Source organism: Sinocyclocheilus anshuiensis, unplaced genomic scaffold (assembly GCF_001515605.1).
Source record: "Sinocyclocheilus anshuiensis isolate Anshui unplaced genomic scaffold, SAMN03320099.WGS_v1.1 scaffold1075, whole genome shotgun sequence".
NCBI lineage: Eukaryota > Metazoa > Chordata > Actinopteri > Cypriniformes > Cyprinidae > Sinocyclocheilus > Sinocyclocheilus anshuiensis.
The window spans coordinates 1,048,615-1,052,019 of record NW_015544163.1 but is presented as its reverse complement, the minus strand read 5'-3'; positions in this window follow the sequence as shown (position 1 = coordinate 1,052,019).

Here is a 3,405-nt window from a genome sequence, read left to right as displayed (position 1 = left end):
GGTTTTTACGGTAACATTTTTACTGTTAAAATCACACATTTTGTACAGAGATGGATGGATGGATGGATAGATAGATAGATAGCAATTTTACTGTTAAAATTATGCTTTTTTTAACAGTGTATTTTATTGATAGCATTTTATACATAGATAGAAACATGAATATTAGATGAAAACATAGTTAAAAAAAATTAAATGAAAATAAAAATGTTGTCTTGACAACTAACTGAAATAAAATGTTTAAGTTCAAGTAATAAAATTACTAGAACTAAAAATGAAATAAAACATATGTGACCCTGGACCACAAAACCAGTCATAAGTGTCAATTTATTCGAAATTGAGATTTATACATCATCTGAAAGCTGAATAAATAATTTCCATTGATGTATGGTTTGTTAGGATAGGACAATATTTGGCCGAGATACAACTATTTAAAAATCTGGAATCTGAGGGTGCAAAAAAATCTAAATATTGAGAAAATCGCCTTCAAAGTTGTCCAAATGAAGTTCTTAGCAATGCATATTACTAATCAAAAATTAAGTTTTGATATATTTACAGTAGGAAATTTACAAAATGTCTTCATGGAACATGATCTTTACTTAATATCCTAATGATTTTTGTAATAAAATAAAAATCAATAATTTTGACCCACACAATGTATTTTTGGCTATTGCTACAAATATACCCCAGCGACTTAAGACTGGTTTTGTGCTCCAGGGTCACATATAGTATAAGGGAACTTACCAATTAACAGGTTTTTGCCGTAGCATTTTTACTATGTTTTTCTTAATTAAGTTGTAGGGTAGTGTTAACAATACATTATCCTGCCATTATTCCATCAGTCAAGTTGTGTGTCTGTTATTTCAGCTGTTTAGAATCAGCACTATAGCAACGTCAGTCAAGTCTCTACATGTGCAACTTTTTTTTCGTAATTTCAAAGCAGGTTTTTAATGTCTTTAGGAGCCCTCAGGCTTTGCTGATTAATTGCTAACAGATCTTCTTTTACCAGCTTCCTTCGCTCTGGCGATCATGCCTCAGAGGGCCAGATCCTCATCAGCACCATGAGGTCCAGCTGTCACGACACAACCAGCCATTTAGCAACCGCTTGATGCAGAATCATCCAGACTAAGACATATGAAGTGAACCACAGCACATGTCAGTTTGTCTGAGCCACTTAGTGATAAGAGGTTCGTTCCAAAATGCTGCTTATTATTTGCCGAAATATTTAAATAAAAGAGAAGCACATAACAAAAGTACTAAAAATTAGATTAGCTAATTAATTAGCATTAGCATCCACAAAACATACTTTTTAAAAAATAAATGAAGTTTTGTGGACCAGAAGGACACTAGAAGAATGTTGAATCAGCAGTAAGTTACTCTTCTTGTTATTCCAATTGAATTTCCTGTGTGCTGTGGCCATTTCAATTCAAATTTACACTCGTGAAATGAAAAGGGAACCAGTTATTAAATGCTGAATTGTGCCCAACCTTGGCTCATGAATATCACGTTTAGATGCTACAAAGTCTCAGCATGTCTCGAACAGAACTGAAATGCTTTTCGAAGACCCAGCCTTGCAAACTTTGTCAAATGCATTGACTAGTTCTCCTCAGAAATGCTCAGAATGTGTAAACTTACCTAACATTTCGTAAAGCCGGTAAATCAGATTTGAGCGTGGCGTTTTGAGGAGCCTCTTGCCGTTTCTGTGTGCAGTATTCATCAGACGACCCAAGACAGCTTACCTGAGACTGAACTTCCACATCAGATACTGATCTGTCGACACGGAGAAAGCCTCTTAAAGCTGTTTATCTTGGTTAAAACTGCTACTTCAACTGTCTAGTTTACCTGTAAGTGGTCTGAGATCTGACAGAAAATCTCTTTCTTTCTTTCCCACACACACATTTGGCTGGTGTGCTTACGGGAGAAGAAAGAAATCAAATGTTTGACCTCAAGTGCGGTGTTCATTTACAAACACATTTCACTTCATTCCCACTGAATATTCCTCCCTTGTTTTGGACAAAACCCTTCCGGCTCCTGAACCCGAACGCGACGGAAAACATAACAAACGCTCAAGGACTGTTGAGATGAATGCCGTTCCATCATTACGGACTTAACCTCATATTACGCACCTCATTTGCACTGAGCGTCTCCTTGGGTTTTCTGAAATGAAAGTGATTCTGAAGAGGTGAGAGTGCAGATCGAGAGTGAGAGAGAAGAGATGAAGTGAACCCGGGTCAGGGATGTGATTGGACTGTCATGATCCAGAGCAGCTGTGTCAGGACGTCTGATGCAAACTGCCAAAGCTTTTGCACAAGGAAACAGATGAAAGTCCTGATCTCACCACAGTTCTTTTCCACACGTGTGTGATATTTCCCAGTCTTCTGGGCTACTGTCTTTTTCTGCTGGTGGAGAGACAATGATTGATATATGTCAGGCAGAGTGTATCTAGATGACAGGATTGCACACAGTTCAGCATTGAATTAATAATGTCTTTTACATTTCAATTGAACCAGAAATAATGGACTGAAAGTCATTTAACTGCAATAAGTATCAATTTTAACTAGAAAATAAAAGTATGCCAAGACAGATTTTGAATGTTGATTTGATTGAAAAAAAAAAACAGAATTTAGGAAGTTTTAAAATACGGATGGATGGATGGATGGATGGATGGATAGATAGATAGATAGATAGATAGATAGATAGATAGATAGATGGGTGGGAAGAAAGAAAGGCAGTTTTCAAGTTTTGAAATTTGCGTGACCCTGCTTGGAACACTAACGCTGACATAAAACTACTGACTAATAATTTCTCTTTTTATTTGAAGAACAGCTCGTTTTTTTTCACTGCGCTGGTGGAGGTGTAGCAAAAAGACGTCACGGGTGAGTCTTGAATACCTTGCTGGCCTTGGCATCAGTAAATCTATTTATTTCACAAAATACCAAGAAAGCTCAAATTTTTCTGAAATTTTCCATGTCTTTCTCTGATTTTCTTTGAGCCCAGACTTTCTGTGTCAGTTAGGATTTAGGAACTAGGAATGTTTGTTACCAAACAGTTGCTGGTCCCCATTGACTCCCATAGTATTTTTTATTTTTTCTGTACAATCCGTCAATGGCTACCAGCAACTATTTGGTTGCCAACATACTTCAAAATATCTATTTTTATGTTTAACAGAACAAAGAAACTCATACAGGTTTGGAAAAAACTTGAGGATGAGAAATGATGACAGAATTTTCACTTTTGGATGAACTATTCCTTTTAAGTTTGAATTTTTTCATATTTTTTAAATTTGATTTTATCTTTATATTTTCAGTTTCGATTTTAATTTAAGGAAGTTTTAGTAGTTTTGTTATGCACTTGTGCATTTTTATTATTTCTAGTTAAATATAGTTTATTATTTTATATATATATATA